Source organism: Carassius gibelio, chromosome A21 (assembly GCF_023724105.1).
Source record: "Carassius gibelio isolate Cgi1373 ecotype wild population from Czech Republic chromosome A21, carGib1.2-hapl.c, whole genome shotgun sequence".
Lineage (NCBI taxonomy): Eukaryota > Metazoa > Chordata > Actinopteri > Cypriniformes > Cyprinidae > Carassius > Carassius gibelio.
The window spans coordinates 10,393,205-10,420,339 of NC_068391.1; the positions used below are offsets into that span (position 1 = coordinate 10,393,205).

A 27,135-nucleotide genomic window follows, 5' to 3' on the forward strand; every position below is an offset into this window, starting at 1 on the left:
GGCGGCCATGTTTTTTTGAGATATGCAAATGTCCTCATAGGTACTTGTGCCCCTTCAGACCAAGACACTGCATACCGATTTTCAAGTCGATCGAGCCAACGGTTGCCTAGTTATAGCCATTTATGTGTTTTTTCTATCTTATAGCGCCCCCAAGTGGCAGAGATGCGCAATTTTTTTGATTTGACCAAAGATTGAGCTCTTACATATGCGTACCGAGTTTGGTGAAGATATCTCATTCCGTTCAAGAGTTATAGTTAAAATAGCATTTGGCTAACGTTAGCATAGACGCTTTTTGGTGTACTGTTTCGCGTAAGAATTGAAATTTCAACTTTTTTTTGATAATTATTGATATTGAGTGTCCAGGGAATATTCATGAAGTGGTTTGGTTCTGATTGGTTGAAAATCCTAGGACTAGTTCGCAAAAGTAGGTTTCGGATATAGCTCGATTTTGCGAGAAAACGGTGCGTCGTAGACCCCAAAAAGGCGCCGTACACTTTTGTTCGGGTTAACCCAAGGATTGCAACAATGCCATATTTTTGAGTCTATGGCTAACGGTTTACACTTTACGGCCAAAAATGTCCAAAATTTTTGTTTTTTGCGCTGTAGCGCCCCCGTTAGGCCGATTGGGCCGGTTCTTTGTATCTGAGTAGCGAGCAAGACTACTATGATCTGACCAAGTTTCAGCTCTCTAGGCCTTACGGTTTGGGCTGCACGTTCAGTTTTAAGGCGGAAGAATAATAATAATAATAATAATTAAAGCTGCAAGCAGCATTTTACCGGGGTTCAAGCACATTAAGGCCTCTGAGGTGGTCAGAGCCAACCTGGATGTATGGATGACAGTTAAACACATCCAAAATGGAGAACAGGCTAACAGACAGACACACACACTGAAAGTAAATGATTAGACTAATATATGTATACTCTATAAGCATATGCACACACACACACACACACACACACACACACAAAGACACACAAAGATACACATATAAATGCACAAACATTTTGTGGCAGATATAGGTATTTGATAAAAAGTGATAGGTGACAATAAGCTTATTGCAAGTCTTCTCTTTTTTTAGAGTTTAGATGTCATTTTCAGATTAAACTGTAATCATAATGTGGCAAAATTGTTAAAACTGATACATCTGTATGAACAAAATGGAAAACATCAATTCAATGAGATACAAAATGTTATAACAGTTAATTTATTAATGTTTTGGCATGAATTCATAAAAACAGTACTAGCTGAAAGAGCCCATTAGTGGTCTTCCGCTGCCATCTAGTGGTTATAAATTGAATTTACTCAAACAACACTGTGTTTTTAAACATAACTGTTAAAGTGTTGTTGTTGGGTTTTTTTGCCCTATCTCTCTTAAATGTTGCATGCTTGTTTAGAATGAAATTATGCATTACTTTACACAGTTTTGATAATTTGTGGGATTTCTGTTTGTATTAATAGGTCTTTGTGCCTCTGGGGTGGTCTCGGCCAACCAGGATGTATGGATGACATTTAAATACATCCAAAAGACAGACACACACACACTGAAATTAAATGATTAAACTAGTTTTTAAGAGTTTAGATGTCATTCAGGTTTCACTGTAATCACAATGTGGCAAAATTGTAAAAAATGATGTGTCTGTATGAACAAAATGGAAAACATTGATTCAATAAGATGTAACATGTTATAACAGTTAATTTATTAATGTTTTGGCATGAATTCATGAATCCTTTCTACAGTACTGTTCATTTTAACTGAATGAGCCCATTAGTGGTCTTCCGCTGCCATCTAGTGGTTATAAATTGCATTTACTGAAACAACACTGTGTTTCTAAACATAACTGTTATAGTGTTGTTATTTTTTTTATTTTTGCCCAATCTCTCTTAAATTTTGCATGCTTGTTTAGAATGAAATCATGCATTATTTTACACAGTTTTGATCATTTGTGGGATTTCTGTTTGTATTAATAGGCCTTTGTGTACACTATGCAAATAACATAATATAAAATTACTGGTTTATAGTTGTCTAAATGCAATTGTTCAACATGTTTTTGATAATTATTGACCTTCAGAGTCTAGAGAATTGTACTTCAGTGGTTTTATTGATTTTCATCTTATACCCGATCACTAGTTTGCCAAAGTACCTTTTTAAAATAATCTTGAATGTTTAATTAACAGCTTTATTGACAACGTTGGTCCCAGAGGCAAAGTTGTTCAGAATGAGGATATTTATCAAATGATATAAAGATTTAGTGTTTTTGAGTGAATATATGAGCATTTACAAACAATTTGAGGCCATTTACCATATAAATCTTGTGTTTTGAGACCTTTTCTACTGTTATAGCGCCACCTATGGTCTGATCTCCATGAAACTTTGCATGCTTGTTAAGAGTCACAAGTTAGATGATTTCACCGAGTTTCATAAAGTTTTGAGTTTTCTTTAAGGTTTTATAGGCTTTGGGGTATGTTTGGCCACACCCCTTTTTCTAAATTACCCCTTTACAGCTGACCAAAGGACAAAATTCAACATTTTTTTAATAATTATTGATCTAGAGAGTCCACAGAATATTACTGCAGTGGTTTGGTTCCGATCGGACAAAAAACCTAGGACTAGTTCGCAAAAGTAGGTTTTTAACATATTTGTGAATAACAATTGAATGATTTGATTGACAGCAATGGTTCTTGAGGCAAAGTTGTGCATTATGAGGAGATCTATCAAATGATATGCATACTGTGTTGATATGTGAAACACCACGTGATTACAGAGCCATAAAACTTGTTAGCGCCAACTAGTGGCCGATTTCTTTCAAAATTCTTACAGACCTTAAGGTTCATGAGTCGAACGTACCCAGCGAGTTTCGTTCCGATCAACATCCGTTAACCCTTTCAAATAGGTGCTTAAATTTGTTTGGCCAATGACGGCCATGTTTTTTGAGATATGCAAATGTCCTCATAAGTACTTGTGCCCCTTCAGACCAAGACACTGCATACCGATTTTCAAGTTGATCGAGCCAACGGTTGCCTAGTTATAGCAATTTATGTGTTTTTTCTATCTTATAGCGCCCCCAAGTGGCAGAGATGCGCAATTTTTTTGATTTGACCAAAGATTGAGCTCATACATATGTGTACCGAGTTTGGTGAAGATATCTCATTCCGTTCAAGAGTTATAGTCAAAATAGTATTTGGCTAACGTTAGCATAGACGCTTTTTGGCGTACTGTTTCGCGTAAGAATTTAAATTTCAACTTTTTTTTAATAATTATTGATATTGAGTGTCCAGGGAATATTTATGAAGTGGTTTGGTTCTGATTGGTTGAAAATCCTAGGACTAGTTCGCAAAAGTAGGTTTCGGATATAGCTCGATTTTGCGAGAAAACGGTGCGTCGTAGACCCCAAAAAGGCGCCGTGCACTTTTGTTCGGGCTAACCCAAGGATTGCAACAATGCCATGTTTTTGAGTCTACGGCTAACGGTATACGATTTACGGCCAAAAATGTCCAAAATTTTTGCTTTTTGCGCTGTAGCGCCCCCGTTAGGCCGATTGGGCTGAGACTTTGATAAGTTCTCCCCAAATTGAGCTCTACGATCTGTCCAAATTTCAGCTCTCTAGGCCTTACGGTTTGGGCTGCACGTTCAGTTTTAGGGCAGAAGAATAATAATAATAATAATAATAATAATAATAATAATAATAATAATAAAAATCCTAACAAATACAATAGGGTTTCAGCACTGCGTGCTTGAACCCCTAATAATAATAATTAAAGCTGCAAGCAGCATTTTACCGGGGTTCAAGCATTTAAGGCATCTGAGGTGGTCAGAGCCAACCTGGATGTTTGGATGACATTTAAACACATCCAAAATGGAGAACAGGTTAACAGACAGACACACACACTGAAAGTAAATGATTAGACTAATATATGTATACTCTATAAGCATATGCACACACACACACACACACACAAAGACACACATATACATGCACAAACATTTTGTTGCAGATATAGGTATTTGAAATAAGTGATAGGTGACATAAAATTATTGCAAGTCTTCTCTTTTTCAGAGTTTAGATGTCATTTTCAGGTTAAACTGTAATCATAATGTGGCAAAATTGTAAAAACTGATACATCTGTATAAACAAAATGGAAAACATCAATTAAATGAGATTTAAAATGTTATAACAGTTAATTTATTAATGTTTTGGCATGAATTCATGAAAACAGTACTGTTTAACCTTAACTGAATGAGCCCATTAGTGGTCTTCCGCTGCCATCTAGTGGTTATGAATTGCATTTACTCAAACAACACTGTGTTTTAAAACATAACTGTTGTAGTGTTGTAATTTTTTTTTGCCCAATCTCTCTTAAATTTTGCATGCTTGTTTAGAATGAAATCATGCATTATTTTACACAGTTTTGATCATTTGTGGGCTTTCTGTTTGTATAAATAGGCCTTTGTGTACACTATGCAAATAACATATTATAAAATTATTGGTTTATAGTTGCCCAAATGCAATTGTTCAACATGTTTTTCATAATTATTGACCTTCAGAGTCTAGAGAATTGTACTTCAGTGGTTTTATTGATTTTCATCTTAAACCGTATCACAAGTATGCCAAAGTAACTTTTTAAAATAATCTTGAATATTTAATTAACAGCTTTATTGACAACATTGGTCCCAGAGGCAAAGTTGTTCAGAATGAGGAGATTTATCATATGATATGAAGATTTAGTGTTTTTGAGTGAATATATGAACATTTTCAAACAATTTGAGGCCATTTACCATATAAATCTTGTGTTTTGAGACCTTTTCTACTGTTATAGCGCCACCTATGGTCTGATCTCCATGAAACTTTGCATGCTTGTTAAGAGTCACCTGTTACATGATTTCACTGAGTTTCATAAAGTTTTGAGTTTTCCTTTAGGTTTTATAGGCTTTGGGGTATGTTTGGCCACACCCCTTTTTCTAAATTACCCCGTTACAGCTAACCAAAGGACAAAATTCAACATTTTTTTAATAATTATTGATCTAGAGAGTCCACAGAATATTACTGCAGTGGTTTGGTTCCGACCGGGCAAAAAACCTAGGACTAGTTCGCAAAAGTAGGTTTTTAACATATTTGTGAATAACAATTGAACGATTTGATTGACAGCAATGGTTCTTGAGGCAAAGTTGTGCATTACGAAGAGATCTATCAAATGGTATGCATATTGTGTTGATATGTGAAACACTACGTGAATACAGAGCCATAAAACTCGTTAGCGCCAACTAGTGGCCGATTTCTTTCAAAATTCTTACAGACCTTAAGGTTCATGAGTCGAACGTACCCAGCGAGTTTCGTTCTGATCAACATCCGTTAACCCTTTCAAATAGGTGCTTAAATTTGTTTGGCCAATGGCGGCCATGTTTTTTGAGATATGCAAATGTCCACATAGGTACTTTTGCCCCTTCAGACCAAGACACTGCATACCGATTTTCAAGTCGATTGAGCCAACGGTTGCCTAGTTATAGAAATTTATGTGTTTTTTCTATCTTATAGCGCCCCCAAGTGGCAGAGATGCGCAATTTTTTTTATTTGACCAAAGATTGAGCTCATACATATGTATACCGCGTTTGGTGAAGATATCTCATTCCGTTCAAGAGTTATAGTCAAAATAGCATTTGGCTAACGTTAGCATAGACGCTTTTTGGCGTACTGTTTCGCGTAAGAATTGAAATTTCCACTTTTTTTTGATAATTATTGATATTGAGTGTCCAGGGAATATTTATGAAGTGGTTTGGTTTTGATTGGTTGAAAATCCTAGGACTAGTTCGCAAAAGTAGGTTTTGGATATAGCTCGATTTTGCGAGAAAACGGTGCGTCGTAGACCCCAAAAAGGCGCCGTGCACTTTTGTTCGGGCTAACCCAAGGATTGCAACAATGCCATGTTTTTGAGTCTACGGCTAACGGTATACGATTTACGGCCAAAAATGTCCAAAATTTTAGTTTTTTGCGCTGTAGCGCCCCCGTTAGGCCGATTGGGCTGAGACTTTGATACGTTCTCCCCAAATTGAGCTCTACGATCTGTCCAAATTTCAGCTCTCTAGGCCTTACGGTTTGGGCTGCACGTTCAGTTCTAGGGCGGAAGAATAATAATAATAATAATAATAATTAAAGCTGCAAGCAGCATTTTACCGGGGTTCAAGCATTTAAGGCATCTGAGGTGGTCAGAGCCAACCTGGATGTTTGGATGACATTTAAACACATCCAAAATGGAGAACAGGTTAACAGACAGACACACACACTGAAAGTAAATGATTAGACTAATATATGTATACTCTATAAGCATATGCACACACACACACACAAAGACACACATATACATGCACAAACATTTTGTTGCAGATATAGGTATTTGAAATAAGTGATAGGTGACATAAAATTATTGCAAGTCTTCTCTTTTTCAGAGTTTAAATGTCATTTTCAGGTTAAACTGTAATCATAATGTGGCAAAATTGTAAAAACTGATACATCTGTATAAACAAAATGGAAAACATCGATTCAATGAGATTTAAAATGTTATAACAGTTAATTTATTAATGTTTTGGCATGAATTCATGAAAACAGTACTGTTTAACTAGCTGAATGAGCCCATTAGTGGTCTTCCGCTGCCATCTAGTGGTTATAAATTGCATTTACTCAAACAACACTGTGTTTTAAAACATAACTGTTATAGTGTTGTAATTTTTTTTTGCCCAATCTCTCTTAAATTTTGCATGCTTGTTTAGAATGAAATCATGCATTATTTTACACAGTTTTGATAATTTGTGGGCTTTCTGTTTGTATAAATAGGCCTTTGTGTACACTATGCAAATAACATATTATAAAATTATTGGTTTATAGTTGCCCAAATGCAATTGTTCAACATGTTTTTGATAATTATTGACCTTCAGAGTCTAGAGAATTGTACTTCAGTGGTTTTATTGATTTTCATCTTAAACCGTATCACAAGTATGCCAAAGTAACTTTTTTAAATAATCTTGAATATTTAATTAACAGCTTTATTGACAACATTGGTCCCAGAGGCAAAGTTGTTCAGAATGAGAAGATTTATCATATGATATGAAGATTTAGTGTTTTTGAGTGAATATATGAACATTTTCAAACAATTTGAGGCCATTTACCATATAAATCGTGTGTTTTGATACCTTTTCTACTGTTATAGCGCCACCTATGGTCTGATCTCCATGAAACTTTGCATGCTTGTTAAGAGTCACCTGTTACATGATTTCACTGAGTTTCATAAAGTTTTGAGTTTTCCTTTAGGTTTTATAGGCTTTGGGGTATGTTTGGCCACACCCCTTTTTCTAAATTACCCCGTTACAGCTAACCAAAGGACAAAATTTAACATTTTTTTAATAATTATTGATCTAGAGAGTCCACAGAATATTACTGCAGTGGTTTGGTTCCGATCGGACAAAAAACCTAGGACTAGTTCGCAAAAGTAGGTTTTTAACATATTTGTGAATAACAATTGAACGATTTGATTGACAGCAATGGTTCTTGAGGCAAAGTTGTGCATTATGAGGAGATCTATCAAATGATATGCATATTGTGTTGATATGTGAAACACCACGTGATTACAGAGCCATAAAACTCGTTAGCGCCAACTAGTGGCCGATTTCTTTCAAAATTCTTACAGACCTTAAGGTTCATGAGTCGAACGTACCCAGCGAGTTTCGTTCCGATCAACATCCGTTAACCCTTTCAAATAGGTCCTTAAAATTGTTTGGCCAATGGCGGCCATGTTTTTTTTAGATATGCAAATGTCCTCATAGGTACTTGTGCCCCTTCAGACCAAGACATTGCATAACAATTTTCAAGTCGATCGAGCCAACGGTTGCCTAGTTATAGCAATTTATGTGTTTTTTATATCTTATAGCGCCCCCAAGTGGCAGAGTTGCGCATTTTTTTTTGATTTGACCAAAGATTGAGCTCATACATATGTTTACCGAGTTTGGTGAATATATCTCATTCCGTTCAGGAGTTATAGTCAACATAGCATTTGGCTAACGTTAGCATAGACGCTTTTTGGTGTACTGTCTCGCGTATGAATTGAAATTTCAACCTTTTTTTGATAATTATTGATATTGAGTGTCCAGGGAATATTTCTGAAGTGGTTTGGTTCTGATTGGTTGAAAATCCTAGGACTAGTTCGCAAAAGTAGGTTTCGGATATAGCTCGATTTTGCGAGAAAACGGTGCGTCGTAGACCCCAAAAAGGCGCCGTGCACTTTTGTTCGGGCTAACCCAAGGATTGCAACAATGCCATGTTTTTGAGTCTACGGCTAACGGTATACGATTTACGGCCAAAAATGTCCAAAATTTTTGCTTTTTGCGCTGTAGCGCCCCCGTTAGGCCGATTGGGCTGAGACTTTGATAAGTTCTCCCCAAATTGAGCTCTACGATCTGTCCAAATTTCAGCTCTCTAGGCCTTACGGTTTGGGCTGCACGTTCAGTTCTAGGGCAGAAGAATAATAATAATAATAATAATTAAAGCTGCAAGCAGCATTTACCGGGGTTCAAGCACATTAAGGCCTCTGAGGTGGTCTGAGCCAACCTGGATGCATGGATGACATTTAAACACATCCAAAATGGAGAACAGGTTAACGGACAGACACACACACTGAAAGTAAATGATTAGACTAATATATGTATACTCTATAAGCATATGCACACACACACACACAGAAAGACACACATATACATGCACAAACATTTTGTTGCAGATATAGGTATTTGAAATAAGTGATAGGTGACAATAAACTTATTGCAAGTCTTCTCTTTTTAAGAGTTTAGATGTCATTTTCAGGTTAAACTGTAATCACAATGTGGCAAAATAGTAAAAACTGATATATCTGTAAGAACAAAATGGAAAACATTGACTCAATGAGATTTAAAATGTTATAACAGTTACATTTTTAATGTTTTGGGATGAATTCATGAATCCATTCAACAGTACTGTTCAACTTAACTGAATGAGCCCATTAGTGGTCTTCCACTGCCATCTAGAGGTTATAAATTGCATTTACTCAAGCAACACTGTGTTTTTAAACATAACTGTTATAATGGTTTTTTTTTTTTTTTTGCCCAATCTCTCTTAAATTTTGCATGCTTGTTTAGAATGAAATTATGCATTGTTTTACACAGTTTTGATAATGTGTGGGCTTTCTGTTTGTATTAATAGGCCTTTGTGTACACTATGAAAAGAACGTATTATAAAATTACTGGTTTATAGTTGTCCAAATGCAATTGTTCAACATGTTTTTGATAATTATTGACCTTCAGAGTCTACAGAATTGTACTTCAGTGGTTTTATTGATTTTCATCTTAAACCGTATCACAAGTATGCCAAAGTAACTTTTTAAAATAATCTTGAATATTTAATTAACAGCTTTATTGACAACATTGGTCCCAGAGGCAAAGTTGTTCAGAATGAGGAGATCTATCATATGCTATGAAGATTTAGTGTTTTTGAGTGAATATATGAGCATTTTCAAACAATTTGGGGCCATTTACCATATAAATCTTGTGTTTTGAGACCTTTTCTACTGTTATAATGCCACCTATGGTCTGATCTCCATGAAACTTTGCATGCTTGTTAAGAGTCACCTGATACATGATTTCACTGAGTTTCATACAGTTTTGAGTTTTCCTTTAGGTTTTATAGGCTTTGGGGTATGTTTGGCCACACCCCTTTTTCTAAATTACCCGGTTACAGCTAACCAAAGGACAAAATTCAACATTTTTTAAATAATTATTGATCTAGAGAGTCCACAGAATATTACTGCAGTGGTTTGGTTCCGATCGGGCAAAAAACCTAGGACTAGTTCGCAAAAGTAGGTTTTTAACATATTTGTGAATAACAATTGAACGATTTGATTGACAGCAATGGTTCTTGAGGCAAAGTTGTGCATTACGAGGAGATCTATCAAATGATATGCATATTGTGTTGATATGTGAAACACCACGTGATTACAGAGCCATAAAACTCGTTAGCGCCAACTAGTGGCCGATTTCTTTCAAAATTCTTACAGACCTTAAGGTTCATGAGTCGAACGTACCCAGCGAGTTTCGTTCCGATCAACATCCGTTAACCCTTTCAAATAGGTGCTTAAATTTGTTTGGCCAATGACGGCCATGTTTTTTGAGATATGCAAATGTCCTCATAAGTACTTGTGCCCCTTCAGACCAAGACACTGCATACCGATTTTCAAGTTGATCGAGCCAACGGTTGCCTAGTTATAGCAATTTATGTGTTTTTTCTATCTTATAGCGCCCCCAAGTGGCAGAGATGCGCAATTTTTTTGATTTGACCAAAGATTGAGCTCATACATATGTGTACCGAGTTTGGTGAAGATATCTCATTCCGTTCAAGAGTTATAGTCAAAATAGTATTTGGCTAACGTTAGCATAGACGCTTTTTGGCGTACTGTTTCGCGTAAGAATTGAAATTTCAACTTTTTTTTAATAATTATTGATATTGAGTGTCCAGGGAATATTTATGAAGTGGTTTGGTTCTGATTGGTTGAAAATCCTAGGACTAGTTCGCAAAAGTAGGTTTTGGATATAGCTCGATTTTGCGAGAAAACGGTGCGTCGTAGACCCCAAAAAGGCGCCGTGCACTTTTGTTCGGGCTAACCCAAGGATTGCAACAATGCCATGTTTTTGAGTCTACGGCTAACGGTATACGATTTACGGCCAAAAATGTCCAAAATTTTTGCTTTTTGCGCTGTAGCGCCCCCGTTAGGCCGATTGGGCTGAGACTTTGATAAGTTCTCCCCAAATTGAGCTCTACGATCTGTCCAAATTTCAGCTCTCTAGGCCTTACGGTTTGGGCTGCACGTTCAGTTTTAGGGCAGAAGAATAATAATAATAATAATAATAATAATAATAATTAAAGCTGCAAGCAGCATTTTACCGGGGTTCAAGCATTTAAGGCATCTGAGGTGGTCAGAGCCAACCTGGATGTTTGGATGACATTTAAACACATCCAAAATGGAGAACAGGTTAACAGACAGACACACACACTGAAAGTAAATGATTAGACTAATATATGTATACTCTATAAGCATATGCACACACACACACACACAAAGACACACATATACATGCACAAACATTTTGTTGCAGATATAGGTATTTGAAATAAGTGATAGGTGACAAAATTATTGCAAGTCTTTTCTTTTTCAGAGTTTAGATGTCATTTTCAGGTTAAACTGTAATCATAATGTGGCAAAATTGTAAAAACTGATACATCTGTATAAACAAAATGGAAAACATCAATTCAATGAGATTTAAAATGTTATAACAGTTAATTTATTAATGTTTTGGCATGAATTCATGAAAACAGTACTGTTTAACTAGCTGAATGAGCCCATTAGTGGTCTTCCGCTGCCATCTAGTGGTTATAAATTGCATTTACTCAAACAACACTGTGTTTTAAAACATAACTGTTATAGTGTTGTAATTTTTTTTTGCCCAATCTCTCTTAAATTTTGCATGCTTGTTTAGAATGAAATCATGCATTATTTTACACAGTTTTGATAATTTGTGGGCTTTCTGTTTGTATAAATAGGCCTTTGTGTACACTATGCAAATAACATATTATAAAATTATTGGTTTATAGTTGCCCAAATGCAATTGTTCAACATGTTTTTGATAATTATTGACCTTCAGAGTCTAGAGAATTGTACTTCAGTGGTTTTATTGATTTTCATCTTAAACCGTATCACAAGTATGCCAAAGTAACTTTTTAAAATAATCTTGAATATTTAATTAACAGCTTTATTGACAACATTGGTCCCAGAGGCAAAGTTGTTCAGAATGAGGAGATTTATCATATGATATGAAGATTTAGTGTTTTTGAATGAATATATGAACATTTTCAAACAATTTGAGGCCATTTACCATATAAATCTTGTGTTTTGAGACCTTTTCTACTGTTATAGCGCCACCTATGGTCTGATCTCCATGAAACTTTGCATGCTTGTTAAGAGTCACCTGATACATGATTTCACTGAGTTTCATAAAGTTTTGAGTTTTCCTTTAGGTTTTATAGGCTTTGGGGTATGTTTGGCCACACCCCTTTTTCTAAATTACCCCGTTGCAGCTAACCAAAGGACAAAATTCAACATGTTTTTAATAATTATTGATCTAGAGAGTCCAGAGAATATTACTGCAGTGGTTTGGTTCCGATCGGGCAAAAAACCTAGGACTAATTCGCAAAAGTAGGTTTTTAACATATTTGTGAATAACAATTGTACGGTTTAATTGACAGCAATGGTTCTTGAGGCAAACTTGTGCATTACGAGGATATATATCAAATGATATGCATATTGTGTTGATATGTGACACACCATGTGATTACAGAGCCATAAAACTCGTTAGCGCCAACTAGTGGCCGATTTCTTTCAAAATTCTTACAGACCTTAAGGTTCATGAGTCGAACGTACCCAGCGAGTTTCGTTCCGATCAACATCCGTTAACCCTTTCAAATAGGTGCTTAAATTTGTTTGGCCAATGACGGCCATGTTTTTTTGAGATATGCAAATGTCCTCATAGGTACTTGTGCCCCTTCAGACCAAGACACTGCATACCGGTTTTCAAGTCGATCGAGCCAACGGTTGCCTAGTTATAGCAATTTATGTGTTTTTTCTATCTTAAAGCGCCCCCAAGTGGCAGAGATGCGCAATTTTTTTGATTTGACCAAAGATTGAGCTTATACATATGTATACCGAGTTTGGTGAAGATATCTCATTTCGTTCATGAGTTATAGTCAAAATAGCATTTGGCTAACGTTAGCATAGACGCTTTTTGGCATACTGTTTCGCGTAAGAATTGAAATTTCAACTTTTTTTTGATAATTATTGATATTGAGTGTCCAGGGAATATTTATGAAGTGGTTTGGTTCTGATTGGTTGAAAATCCTAGGACTAGTTCGCAAAAGTAGGTTTCGGATATAGCTCGATTTTGCGAGAAAACGGTGCGTCGTAGACCCCAAAAAGGCGCCGTGCACTTTTGTTCGGGCTAACCCAAGGATTGCAACAATGCCATGTTTTTGAGTCTACGGCTAACGGTATACGATTTACGGCCAAAAATGTCCAAAATTTTTGCTTTTTGCGCTGTAGCGCCCCCGTTAGGCCGATTGGGCTGAGACTTTGATAAGTTCTCCCCAAATTGAGCTCTACGATCTGTCCAAATTTCAGCTCTCTAGGCCTTACGGTTTGGGCTGCACGTTCAGTTTTAGGGCAGAAGAATAATAATAATAATAATAATAATAATAATAATAATAATAAAAATCCTAACAAATACAATAGGGTTTCAGCACTGCGTGCTTGAACCCCTAATAATTAAAGCTGCAAGCAGCATTTTACCGGGGTTCAAGCATTTAAGGCATCTGAAGTGGTCAGAGCCAACCTGGATGTTTGGATGACATTTAAAGACATCCAAAATGGAGAACAGGTTAACAGACAGACACACACACTGAAAGTAAATGATTAGACTAATATATGTATACTCTATAAGCATATGCACACACACACACACAAAGACACACATATAAATGTACAAACATTTTGTTGCAGATATAGGTATTTGAAATAAGTGATAGGTGACATAAAATTATTGCAAGTCTTCTCTTTTTCAGAGTTTAGATGCCATTTTCAGGTTAAACTGTAATCATAATGTGGCAAAATTGTAAAAACTGATACATCTGTATAAACAAAATGGAAAACATCAATTCAATGAGATTTAAAATGTTATAACAGTTAATTTATTAATGTTTTGGCATGAATTCATGAAAACAGTACTGTTTAACTAGCTGAATGAGCCCATTAGTGGTCTTCCGCTGCCATCTAGTGGTTATAAATTGCATTTACTCAAACAACACTGTGTTTTAAAACATAACTGTTATAGTGTTGTATTTTTTTTTGCCCAATCTCTCTTAAATTTTGCATGCTTGTTTAGAATGAAATCATGCATTATTTTACACAGTTTTGATAATTTGTGGGCTTTCTGTTCGTATTAATAGGCCTTTGTGTACACTATGCAAATAACATATTATAAAATTATTGGTTTATAGTTGCCCAAATGCAATTGTTCAACATGTTTTTGATAATTATTGACCTTCAGAGTCTAGAGAATTGTACTTCAGTAGTTTTATTGATTTTCATCTTAAACCTTATCAGAAGTATGCCAAAGTAACTTTTTTAAATAATCTTGAATATTTAATTAACAGCTTTATTGACAACATTGGTCCCAGAGGCAAAGTTGTTCAGAATGAGGAGATTTATCATATGGTATGAAGATTTAGTGTTTTTGAGTGAATATATGAACATTTTCAAACAATTTGAGGCCATTTACCATAGAAATCTTGTGTTTTGAGACCTTTTCTACTGTTATAGCGCCACCTATAGTCTGATCTCCATGAAACTTTGCATGCTTGTTAAGAGTCACCTGTTACATGATTTCACTGAGTTTCATAAAGTTTTGAGTTTTCCTTTAGGTTTTATAGGCTTTGGGGTATGTTTGGCCACACCCCTTTTTCTAAATTACCCCGTTACAGCTAACCAAAGGACAAAATTCAACATTTTTTTAATAATTATTGATCTAGAGAGTCCACAGAATATTACTGCAGTGGTTTGGTTCCGATCGGGCAAAAAACCTAGGACTAGTTCGCAAAAGTAGGTTTTTAACATATTTGTGAATAACAATTGAACGATTTGATTGACAGCAATGGTTCTTGAGGCAAAGTTGTGCATTACGAGGAGATCTATCAAATGATATGCATATTGTGTTGATATGTGAAACACCACGTGATTACAGAGCCATAAAACTCGTTAGCGCCAACTAGTGGCCGATTTCTTTCAAAATTCTTACAGACCTTAAGGTTCATGAGTCGAACGTACCCAGCGAGTTTCGTTCCGATCAACATCCGTTAACCCTTTCAAATAGGTGCTTAAATTTGTTTGGCCAATGGCGGCCATGTTTTTTTAGATATGCAAATGTCCTCATAGGTACTTGTGCCCCTTCAGACCAAGATACTGCATACCTGATTTTCAAGTCGATCGAGCCAACGGTTGCCTAGTTATAGCCATTTATGTGTTTTTTCTATCTTATAGCGCCCCCAAGTGGCAGAGATGCGCAATTTTTTTGATTTGACCAAAGATTGAGCTCATACATATGTATACCGAGTTTGGTGAAGATATCTCATTCTGTTCAAGAGTTATAGTCAAAATAGCATTTGGCTAACGTTAGCATAGATGCTTTTTGGTGTACTGTTTCGCGTAAGAATTGAAATTTCAACTTTTTTTTGATAATTATTGATATTGAGTGTCCAGGGAATATTTATGAAGTGGTTTGGTTCTGATTGGTTGAAAATCCTAGGACTAGTTCGCAAAAGTAGGTTTTGGATATAGCTCGATTTTGCGAGAAAACGGTGCGTCGTAGACCCCAAAAAGGCGCCGTGCACTTTTGTTCGGGCTAACCCAAGGATTGCAACAATGCCATGTTTTTGAGTCTACGGCTAACGGTATACGATTTACGGCCAAAAATGTCCAAAATTTTTGTTTTTTGCGCTGTAGCGCCCCCGTTAGGCCGATTGGGCTGAGACTTTGATAAGTTCTCCCCAAATTGAGCTCTACGATCTGACCAAATTTCAGCTCTCTAGGCCTTACGGTTTGGGCTGCACGTTCAGTTTTACGGCGGAAGAATAATAATAATAATAATAATAATAATAATTAAAGCTGCAAGCAGCATTTACCGGGGTTCAAGCACATTAAGGCCTCTGAGGTGGTCAGAGCAAACCTGGATGTTTGGATGACATTTAAACACATCCAAAATGGAGAACAGGCTAACAGAGAGACACACACACTGACAGCAAATGATTAGACTAATATATGTATACTCTATAAGCATATGCACACACACACACACACACACACAAAGACACACATATATATGCACAAAAATTTTGTTGCAGATATAGGTATCTGAAATAAGTGATAGGTGACAATAAACTTATTGCAAGTCTTCTCTTTTTAAGAGTTTAGATGTCATTTTCAGATTAAACTGTAATCATAATGTGGCAAAATTGGAAAAACTGATACATCTGTATGAACAAAATGGAAAACATCAATTCAATGAGATTTAAAATGTTATAACAGTTAATTTATTAATGTTTAGCTTGAATTCATGAAAACAGTGCTGTTTAACTTAGCTGAATGAACACATTAGTGGTCTTCCGCTGCCATCTAGAGGTTATAAATTGTATTTACTCAAACAACAGTGTTTTTAAACATAACTGGTATAGTGTTATTTTTTTGCCCAGTCTCTCTTAAATGTTGCATGCTTGCTTAGAATGAAATTATGCATTATTTTACACAGTTTTGATAATTTGTGTGCTTTCTGTTTGTATTAATAGGCCTTTGTGTACACTATGTAAAATAACATATTATAAAACCACTGGTTTATAGTGGTCCAAATGCAATTGTTCAACATGTTTTTGATAATTATTGACCTTCAGAGTCTACAGAATTGTACTTCAGTGGTTTTATTGATTTTCAGCTTAAAGCCTTGGAATACTTTGCCAAAGTAACTTTTTTAAATAAACTTGAATATTTAATTAACAGCTTTATTGACAACGTTGGTCCCAGAGGCAAAGTTGTTCAGAATGAGAATATTTATCAAATTATATGAAGATCTAGTGTTTTTGAGTGAATATATGAGCATTTACAACCAATTTGAGGCCATTTACCATATAAATCTTGTGTTTTGAGACCTTTTCTACTGTTATGGCGCCACCTATGGTCCGATCTCCATGAAACTTTGCATGCTTGTTAAGAGTCACATGTTACATGATTTCACCGAGTTTGATAAAGTTTTGAGTTTTCGTTTAGGTTTTATAGGCTTTGGGGTATGTTTGGCCACACCCCTTTTTCTAAATGACCCCTTTACAGCTAACCAAAGGACAAAATTCAACATTTTTTTAATAATTATTGATCTAGAGAGTCCACAGAATATTACTGCAGTGGTTTGGTTCCGATCGGACAAAAAACCTAGGACTAGTTCGCAAAAGTAGGTTTTTAACATATTTGTGAATAACAATTGAACGATTTGATTGACAGCAATGGTTCTAGAGGCAAAGTTGTGCATTATGAGGAGATCTATGAAATGATATGCATATTGTGTTGATATGTGAAACACCACGTGATTACAGAGCCATAAAACTCGTTAGCGCCAACTAGTGGCTGATTTCTTTCAAAATTCTTACAGACCTTAAGGTTCATGAGTCGAACGTACCCAGCGAGTTTCGTTCCGATCAACATCCGTTAACCCTTTCAAATAGGTGCTTAAATTTGTTTGGCCAATGGCGGCCATGTTTTTTGAGATATGCTAATGTCCTCATATGTACTTGTGCCCCTTCAGACCAAGACACTGCATACCAATTTTCAAGTCGATCAAGCCAACGGTTGCCTAGTTATAGCAATTTATGTGTTTTTTCTATCTTATAGCGCCCCCAAGTGGCAGAGATGCGTAATTTTTTTGATTTGACCAAAGATTGAGCTCATACATCTGTATACCGAGTTTGGTGAAGATATCTCATTCCGTTCAAGAGTTATAGTCAAAATAGTATTTGGCTAACGTTAGCATAGACGCTTTTTGGCGTACTGTTTCGCGTAAGAATTGAAATTTCAACTTTTTTTTAATAATTATTGATATTGAGTGTCCAGGGAATATTTATGAAGTGGTTTGGTTCTGATTGGTTGAAAATCCTAGGACTAGTTCGCAAAAGTAGGTTTCGGATATAGGTCGATTTTGCGAGAAAACGGTGCGTCGTAGACCCCAAAAAGGCGCCGTGCACTTTTGTTCGGGCTAACCCAAGGATTGCAACAATGCCATGTTTTTGAGTCTACGGCAAACGGTATACGATTTACGGCCAAAAATGTCCAAAATTTTTGTTTTTTGCACTGTAGCGCCCCCGTTAGGCCGATTGGGCTGAGACTTTGATAAGTTCTCCCCAAATTGAGCTCTACGATCTGTCCAAATTTCAGCTCTCTACGCCTTACGGTTTGGGCTGCACGTTCAGTTCTAGGGCAGAAGAATAATAATAATAATAATAATAATAATAATAATAATAATAAAAATCCTAACAAATACAATAGGGTTTCAGCACTGCGTGCTTGAACCCCTAATAAAAATCCTAACAAATACAATAGGGTTTCAGCACTGCGTGCTTGAACCCCTAATAATAATAATAATAATAATAAAAATCCTAACAAATACAATAGGGTTTCAGCACTGCGTGCTTGAACCCCTAATAATAAAAATCCTAACAATTACAATAGGGTTTCAGCACTGCGTGCTTGAACCCCTAATTAAAGCTGCAAGCAGCATTTTACCGGGGTTCAAGCATTTAAGGCATCTGAGGTGGTCAGAGCCAACCTGGATGTTTGGATGACATTTAAACACATCCAAAATGGAGAACAGGTTAACAGACAGATACACACACTGAAAGTAAATGATTAGACTAATATATGTATACTCTATAAGCATATGCACACACAAACACACAAAGACACAGATATACATGCACAAACATTTTGTTGCAGATATAGGTATTTGAAATAAGTGATAGGTGACATAAAATTATTGCAAGTCTTCTCTTTTTCAGAGTTTAGATGTCATTTTCAGGTTAAACTGTAATCATAATGTGGCAAAATTGTAAAAACTGATACATCTGTATAAACAAAATGGAAAACATCAATTCAATGAGATTTAAAATGTTATAACAGTTAATTTATTAATGTTTTGGCATGAATTCATGAAAACAGTACTGTTTAACTAGCTGAATGAGCCCATTAGTGGTCTTCCGCTGCCATCTAGTGGTTATAAATTGCATTTACTCAAACAACACTGTTTTAAAACATAACTGTTATAGTGTTGTAATTTTTTTTTGCCCAATCTCTCTTAAATTTTGCATGCTTGTTTAGAATGAAATCATGCATTATTTTACACAGTTTTGATAATTTGTGGGCTTTCTGTTTGTATAAATAGGCCTTTGTGTACACTATGCAAATAACATATTATAAAATTATTGGTTTATAGTTGCCCAAATGCAATTGTTCAACATGTTTTTGATAATTATTGACCTTCAGAGTCTAGATAATTGTACTTCAGTGGTTTTATTGATTTTCATCTTAAACCGTATCACAAGTATGCCAAAGTAACTTTTTGAAATAATCTTGAATATTTAATTAACAGCTTTATTGACAACATTGGTCCCAGAGGCAAAGTTGTTCAGAATGAGGAGATTTATCATATGATATGAAGATTTAGTGTTTTTGAGTGAATATATGAACATTTTCAAACAATTTGAGGCCATTTACCATATAAATCTTGTGTTTTGATATCTTTTCTACTGTTATAGCGCCACCTATGGTCTGATCTCCATGAAACTTTGCATGCTTGTTAAGAGTCACCTGTTACATGATTTCAAGGAGTTTCATAAAGTTTTGAGTTTTCCTTTAGGTTTTATAGGCTTTGGGGTATGTTTGGCCACACCCCTTTTCTTAATTACCCCTTTAACGCTAACCAAAGTACAAAATTCAAATTTTTTTTGATAATTATTGATCTAGAGAGTCCACAGAATATTACTGCAGTGGTTTGGTTCCGATCGGGTAAAAAACCTAAGACTAGTTCGCAAAAGTAGGTTTTTTACATAGTTGTGAATAATTAATGAACGGTTTGATTGACAGCAATGGTTCTTGAGGCAAAGTTGTGCATTATGAGGAGATCTATCAAATGATATGCATATTGTGTTGATATGTGAAACACCACGTGATTACAGAGCCATAAAACTCGTTAGCGCCAACTAGTGTCCGATTTCTTTCAAAATTCTTACAGACCTTAAGGTTCATGAGTCGAACATACCCAGTGAGTTTCGTTCCGATCAACATCCGTTAACCCTTTCAAATAGGTGCTTAAAATTGTTTGGCCAATGGCGGCCATGTTTTTTGAGATATGCAAATGTCCTCATAGGTACTTGTGCCCCTTCAGGCCAAGACACTGCATACCAATTTTCAAGTCGATCGAGCCAACGGTTGCCTAGTTATAGACATGTATGTGTTTTTTCTATCTTATTGCGCCCCCAAGTGGCAGAGATGCGCAATTTTTTTTATTTGACCAAAGATTGAGCTCATACATATGTGTACCATGTTTGGTGAAGATATCTCATTTCATTCATGAGTTATAGCCTGTTGCGTAAAATTGGTCCTCGACTTTCGAATGTTTTGGCATCCCATTACGACAGTGAGTCGAAATTTCTACTTTTTTTTGATAATTATTGATATTCACTGGACAGAGAACATTTCTGCAGTGGTTTGGTTCAGATTGGGCGAAAAACCTAGGACAAGTTCGCAAAAGTAGGTTTTGGACATACGTCAAATTTGCGAAAAAACGAGGCCTCCTAGACCCAAAATCAGAGTGACCGTTTTTAATTTCGCATGACCCATGGATTCCAGAAATGTTAAATTTTTGGCTCTATCACAAGCGGTTTAGGAGCTATTAGCAAAAACGCATTTTTGATCACTGTAGCGCCCCCCACTGGCCGATTGGGCCGGATCTTTGCGCCTGAGTAGCGAGCAAGACTACTACCTTTTGACCAAGTTTCAGCTCTCTAGGCCTTACGGTTTGGGCTGCCCGTTCAGTTTTAAGGCGGAAAAATAATAATAATAATAATAAAAATCCTAACAATTACAATAGGGTTTCAGCACTGCGTGCTTGAACCCCTAATAATAAAAATCCTAACAAATACAATAGGGTTTCAGCACTGCGTGCTTGAACCCCTAATTAAAGCTGCAAGCAGCATTTACCGGGGTTCAAGCACATTAAGGCCTCTGAGGTGGTCTGAGCCAACCTGGATGCATGGATGACATTTAAACACATCCAAAATGGAGAACAGGTTAACAGACAGACACACACACTGAAAGTAAATGATTAGACTAATATATGTATACTCTATAAGCATATGCACACACACACACACACAGAAAGACACACATATACATGCACAAACATTTTGTTGCAGATATAGGTATTTGAAATAAGTGATAGGTGACAATAAACTTATTGCAAGTCTTCTCTTTTTAAGAGTTTTGATGTCATTTTCAGGTTAAACTGTAATCACAATGTGGCAAAATAGTAAAAACTGATATATCTGTAAGAACAAAATGGAAAACATTGACTCAATGAGATTTAAAATGTTATAACAGTTACATTTTTAATGTTTTGGGATGAATTCATGAATCCTTTCAACAGTACTGTTCAACTTAACTGAATGAGCCCATTAGTGGTCTTCCACTGCCATCTAGAGGTTATAAATTGCATTTACTCAAACAACACTGTGTTTTAAAACATAACTGTTATAGTGTTGTAATTTTTTTTTGCCCAATCTCTCTTAAATTTTGCATGCTTGTTTAGAATGAAATTATGCATTGTTTTACACAGTTTTGATAATGTGTGGGCTTTCTGTTTGTATTAATAAGCCTTTGTGTACACTATGAAAAGAACATATTATAAAATTACTGGTTTATAGTTGTCCAAATGCAATTGTTCAACATGTTTTTGATAATTATTGACCTTCAGAGTCTACAGAATTGTACTTCAGTGGTTTTATTGATTTTCATCTTAAACCGTATCACAAGTATGCCAAAGTAACTTTTTAAAATAATCTTGAATAATTAATTAACAGCTTTATTGACAACATTGGTCCCAGAGGCAACATTGTTCAGAATGAGGAGATCTATCATATGATATGAAGATTTAGTGTTTTTGAGTGAATATATGAGCATTTTCAAACAATTTGGGGCCATTTACCATATAAATCTTGTGTTTTGAGACCTTTTCTACTGTTATAGCGCCACCTATGGTCTGATCTCCATGAAACTTTGCATGCTTGTTAAGAGTCACCTGATACATGATTTCACTGAGTTTCATACAGTTTTGAGTTTTCCTTTAGGTTTTATAGGCTTTGGGGTATGTTTGGCCACACCCCTTTTTCTAAATTACCCGGTTACAACTAACCAAAGGACAAAATTCAACATTTTTTTAATAATTATTGATCTAGAGAGTCCACAGAATATTACTGCAGTGGTTTGGTTCCGATCGGGCAAAAAACCTAGGACTAGTTCGCAAAAGTAGGTTTTTAACATATTTGTGAATAACAATTGAACGATTTGATTGACAGCAATGGTTCTTGAGGCAAAGTTGTGCATTACGAGGAGATCTATCAAATGATATGCATATTGTGTTGATATGTGAAACACCACGTGATTACAGAGCCATAAAACTCGTTAGCGCCAACTAGTGGCCGATTTCTTTCAAAATTCTTACAGACCTTAAGGTTCATGAGTCGAACGTACCCAGTTAGTTTCGTTCCGATCAACATCCGTTAACCCTTTCAAATAGGTGCTTAAATTTGTTTGGCCAATGACGGCCATGTTTTTTGAGATATGCAAATGTCCTCATAGGTACTTGTGCCCCTTCAGACCAAGACACTGCATACCGATTTTCAAGTTGATCAAGCCAACGGTTGCCTAGTTATAGCAATTTATGTGTTTTTTCTATCTTATAGCGCCCCCAAGTGACAGAGATGCGCAATTTTTTTGATTTGACCAAAGATTGAGCTCATACATATGTGTACCGAGTTTGGTGAAGATATCTCATTCCGTTCAAGAGTTATAGTCAAAATAGTATTTGGCTAACGTTAGCATAGACGCTTTTTGGCGTACTGTTTCGCGTAAGAATTGAAATTTCAACTTTTTTTTAATAATTATTGATATTGAGTGTCCAGGGAATATTTATGAAGTGGTTTGGTTCTGATTGGTTGAAAATCCTAGGACTAGTTCGCAAAAGTAGGTTTCGGATATAGCTCGATTTTGCGAGAAAACGGTGCGTCGTAGACCCCAAAAAGGCGCCGTGCACTTTTGTTCGGGCTAACCCAAGGATTGCAACAATGCCATGTTTTTGAGTCTACGGCTAACGGTATACGATTTACGGCCAAAAATGTCCAAAATTTTTGTTTTTTGCGCTGTAGCGCCCCCGTTAGGCCGATTGGGCTGAGACTTTGATAAGTTCTCCCCAAATTGAGCTCTACGATCTGTCCAAATTTCAGCTCTCTAGGCCTTACGGTTTGGGCTGCACGTTCAGTTTTACGGCGGAAGAATAATAATAATAATAATAATAATAATAATAATAATAATTAAAGCTGCAAGCAGCATTTACGGGGTTCAAGCACTTAAGGGATCTTAGGTGGTCAGAGCCAACCTGGACATATATGGATGGCCGTTAAACACATCCAAAATGGAGAATAGGCTAACAGACAGACACACACACTGAAATTAAATGATTAAACTCGTTTTTAAGATTTTAGATGTCATTTTCAGGTTTCACTGTAATCATAATGTGGTAACATTTTAAAAACTGATATGTCTGAATGAACAAAATGGAAAACTTTAACTCAATGAGATTTGAAATGTTGTAAGAGTGTTTTTTGTATTGTTTAGGCATTACATCCTTTCAACTGTACAGTTTAAGTTAGCTGATTGAGCCCATTAGTGGTTTTCCGCTGCCATCTAGTGGTTATAAATGGCAATTTCTCATACATCAATGTGTTAATCCTTTTAACTCTTAGTGTTTTTTGCCCAATATCTCTTAAATATGGCATGCTCGTTTAGAATGAAATTATGCATTATTTTACACAGTTTTGATAATTTGTGGGCTTTCTGTTTGTATTAATAGGCCTTTGTGTACACTATGCAAATAACATATTATAAAATTACTGGTTTATAATTGTCCAAATGCAATTGTTTAACATGTTTTTGATAATTATTGACCTTCTGAGTCTAGAGAATTGTACTTCAGTGGTTTTATTGATTTTCAGCTTAAAGCCTTGGAATACTTTGCCAAAGTAACTTTTTCAAATAATCTTGAATATTTAATTAACAGATTTATTGACAAAATTGGTCCCAGAGGCAAAGTTTTTCAGAATGAGGAGATCTATCATATGATATGAAGATTTGGTGTTTTTGAGTGAATATATGTGCATTTTCAAACAGTTTGAGGCCATTTACCATCTAAATCTTGTGTTATGAGACCTTTTCTACTGTTATAGCGCCACCTATGGATCAATCTCCATGAAACTTTGCAGCCTTGTTGAGAGTCACCTGTTACATGATTTCACCTAGTTTCATAAAGTTTTGAGTTTTCGTTTAGGTTTTATAGGCTTTGGGGTATGTTTGGCCACACCCCTTTTTCTAAATTACCCCTTTACAGCTAACCAAAGGACAAAATTCAACATTTTTTTGATAATTATTGATCTAGAGAGTCCACAGAATATTACTGCAGTGGTTTGGTTCTGATCGGGCAAAAAATCTAGGACTAGTTCGCAAAAGTAAGTTTTTAACATATTTGTGAATAACAATTGAACGATTTGATTGACAGCAATGGTTCTTGAGGCAAAGTTGTGCATTATGAGGAGATCTATCAAATGATATGCATATTGTGTTGATATGTGAAACACCACGTGATTACAGAGCCATACAACTCGTTAGCGCCAACTAGTGGCCGATTTCTTTCAAAATTCTTACAGACCTTAAGGTTCATGAGTCGAACGTACCCAGCGAGTTTCGTTCCGATCAACATCCGTTAACCCTTTCAAATAGGTGCTTAAAATTGTTTGGCCAATGGCGGCCATGTTTTTTGAGATATGCAAATGTCCTCATAGGTACTTGTGCCCCTTCAGACCAAGACACTGCATACCAATTTTCAAGTCGATCGAGCCAACGGTTGCCTAGTTATAGCCATTTATGTGTTTTTTCTATCTTATTGCGCCCCCAAGTGGCAGAGATGCGCAATTTTTTTTATTTTACCCAAAATTGAGCTCGTACATATGTGTACCAAGTTTGGTGAAGTTATCTCATTCCGTTCAAGAGTTATAGTTAAAATAGCATTTGGCCAACGTTACTATAGACGCTTTTTGGCATACTGTTTCGCGTAAAAATTGAAATTTCAACTTTTTTTTTGATAATTATTGATATTGAGTGTCCAGGGAATATTTCTGAAGTGGTTTGGTTCTGATTGGTTGAAAATCCTAGGACTAGTTCGCAAAAGTAGGTTTCGGATATAGCTCGATTTTGCGAGAAAACGGTGTGTCGTAGACCCCAAAAAGGCGCCGTGCACTTTTGTTCGGGCTAACCCAAGGATTGCTATGATGCCATGTTTTTGAGTTTGTGGCTAACGGTTTACGATTCACGGCCAAAAACGTCCAAAATTTTTGTTTTTTGCGCTATAGCGCCCCCGTTTGGCCGATTGGGCTGAGACTTTGATAAGTTCTCCCCAAAATGAGCTCTACGATCTGTCCAAATTTCAGCTCTCTAGGCCTTACGGTTTGGGCTGCACGTTCAGTTCTAGGGCGGAAGAATAATAATAATAATAATAATAATAATAATTAAAGCTGCAAGCAGCATTTACCGGGGTTCAAGCATTTAAGGCATCTGCGGTGGTTAGAGCCAACCTGGACGTATGGATGACCGCTAAACACATCCAAAATGGAGAATAGGCTAACAGAGAGACACACACACTGAAAGTAAATTATTAGACTAATATATCCATACTCTATAAGCATATGCACACACACAAAGACAAAGACACACATACATGCACACACATTTTGTTGCAGATGTAGGGATTTGAAATAAGTGATAGGTGACAGTAAATGTATTGCAAGTTTTATATTTTTAAGAGTTTAGATGTCATTTTCAGTTTAAACTGTAATCATAATGTGGCAAAATTGTAAAAACTGATATATCTGTATGAACAAAATGGAAAACATTGACTCAATGAGTTTAAAAATGTTATAACAGTTAATTTATTAATGTTTTGGCATGTATTCATGAAAACAGTACTGTTTAACTTCTCTGAATGAGCCCATTAGTGGTCTTCCGCTGCCATCTAGTGGTTATAAATTGCATTTACTCAAACAACACTGTTTTTAAACATAACTGTTATAGTGTTATTTTTTTTGCCCAATCTCTCTTAAATTTTGCATGCTTGTTTAGAATGAAATCTTGCAATATTTTACACAGTTTTGATAATTTGTGGGCTTTTTGTTTGTATTAATAGGTCTTTGTGTATACTGTGAAAAGAACATATTATAAAATTACTGGTTCATAGTTGTCCAAATGCAATGGTTCAACATGTTTTTGATAATTATTGACCTTCAGAGTCTAGAGAATTGTACTTCAGTGGTTTTATTGATTTTCATCTTAAACCCTATCACAAGTATGCCAAAGTAACTTTTTAAAATAATGTTGAATATTTAATTAACAGCTTTATTGACAACATTGGTCCCAGAGGCAAAGTTGTTCAGAATGAGGAGATCTATCATATGATTTGAAGATCTAGTGTTTTTGAGTGAATATATGAGCATTTTCAAACAATTTGAGGCCATTTACCATATAAATCTTGTGTTTTGAGACCTTTTCTACTGTTATAGCGCCACCTATGGTCAGATCTCCATGAAACTTTGCATGCTTGTTAAGAGTCACCTGTTACATGATTTCTCGTAGTTTCATAAAGTTTTGAGTTTTCGTTTAGGTTTTATAGGCTTTGGGGTATGTTTGGCCACACCCCTTTTCTTAATTACCCCTTTAACTCTAACCAAAGTACAAAATTCAACATTTTTTGGATAATTATTGATCTAGAGAGTCCACAGATTATCACTGCAGTGGTGTGGTTCCGATCGGACAAAAAACCTAGGACTAGTTCGCAAAAGTAGGTTTTTAACATATTTGTGAATAACAATTGAACGATTTGATTGACAGCAATGGTTCTTGAGGCAAAGTTGTGCATTATGAGGAGATCTATCAAATGATATGCATATTGTGTTGATATGTGAAACACCACGTGATTACAGAGCCATAAAACTCGTTAGCGCCAACTAGTGGCCGATTTCTTTCAAAATTCTTACAGACCTTAAGGTTCATGAGTCGAACGTACCCAGCGAGTTTCGTTCCGATCAACATCCGTTAACCCTTTCAAATAG

The 27,135-nt window shown here is 35.9% G+C and overlaps 4 long non-coding RNA genes across 5 annotated transcripts; 1 reads left to right on the top strand and 3 right to left on the bottom strand.

Annotated features, from left to right (window-relative positions):
• Positions 1-1,989: 1,989 nt before the first annotated feature.
• LOC127941853 (uncharacterized) lies at positions 1,990-5,085 on the bottom strand. Its single transcript, XR_008149151.1, has 2 exons — positions 4,539-5,085; positions 1,990-2,064 (listed from the first exon to the last, which is right to left on the bottom strand). It is a non-coding gene; the product is annotated as an uncharacterized LOC127941853 (long non-coding RNA).
• Positions 2,688-21,532, top strand: LOC127941854 (uncharacterized). Its single transcript, XR_008149152.1, has 3 exons — positions 2,688-4,076; positions 13,701-13,894; positions 21,406-21,532. It is a non-coding gene; the product is annotated as an uncharacterized LOC127941854 (long non-coding RNA).
• Positions 9,138-27,135, bottom strand: LOC127941855 (uncharacterized). 2 transcript variants are annotated; one of them, XR_008149154.1, is made up of 3 exons: positions 26,846-27,135; positions 23,927-24,464; positions 9,138-9,314 (listed from the first exon to the last, which is right to left on the bottom strand). It is a non-coding gene; the product is annotated as an uncharacterized LOC127941855 (long non-coding RNA). The 2 variants fall into 2 exon arrangements; XR_008149153.1 differs by lacking the exon at positions 9,138-9,314 and adding an exon at positions 21,592-21,671.
• LOC127941852 (uncharacterized) lies at positions 11,479-15,068 on the bottom strand. The gene is made up of 2 exons (XR_008149150.1): positions 14,490-15,068; positions 11,479-12,035 (listed from the first exon to the last, which is right to left on the bottom strand). It is a non-coding gene; the product is annotated as an uncharacterized LOC127941852 (long non-coding RNA).